The sequence below is a fragment of the Sinocyclocheilus rhinocerous genome, unplaced genomic scaffold (assembly GCF_001515625.1).
Source record: "Sinocyclocheilus rhinocerous isolate Xijiao unplaced genomic scaffold, SAMN03320098_v1.1 scaffold2938, whole genome shotgun sequence".
NCBI classification, from domain to species: Eukaryota; Metazoa; Chordata; class Actinopteri; order Cypriniformes; family Cyprinidae; genus Sinocyclocheilus; species Sinocyclocheilus rhinocerous.
In genome coordinates, this window is record NW_015638564.1 from 282,518 (window position 1) to 283,072 (window position 555).

Here is a 555-nt window from a genome sequence, read left to right on the forward strand (position 1 = left end):
CAGAGTTCAGCTCCAACCCTAATTAAAACTCACCTGCCTGTAGCTTTCTAGTAACCCTTCAGACCTTGATTAGCTTGTTCAGGTGTGTTTGATTAGGGTTGAAGCAAAGCTCTGCAGGGCTGCGGCTCTCCAGGACCGACGATCGCCACCCTTGGTATAGACTGAGATGTAAAGAACTGTGAACTGTCAACAGTGATAAGGTATAGCTAATGTAACTGGTTATACTTTGCCTCGCTCCGAGCGGGATTCAAACCGCGGTCTCCGGTGTGGGAGGCGTGCGCTCTAACGAGGAGGATAAAGGCCACAGCCTCTAGCGTCAGTCGCTAGAGCGCCTTTTGAGATTAGGGGAGTGAGGTTTACACGCACAGCTCTTACTAGTCTACGACAGTTACACTCACCCCCCTAAACCTCACTCCCATCTGGGTCACTGGCACCAAAATGTAACCGGTTCTACTTCGCCTCGCTACAAGCAGGATTCGAAACACGGTCTCCAGCGTGGGAGGCAGGCGCTCTAACAAGGAGGCTAAAGACTGGTCCAGACCAACCTTACGAAAG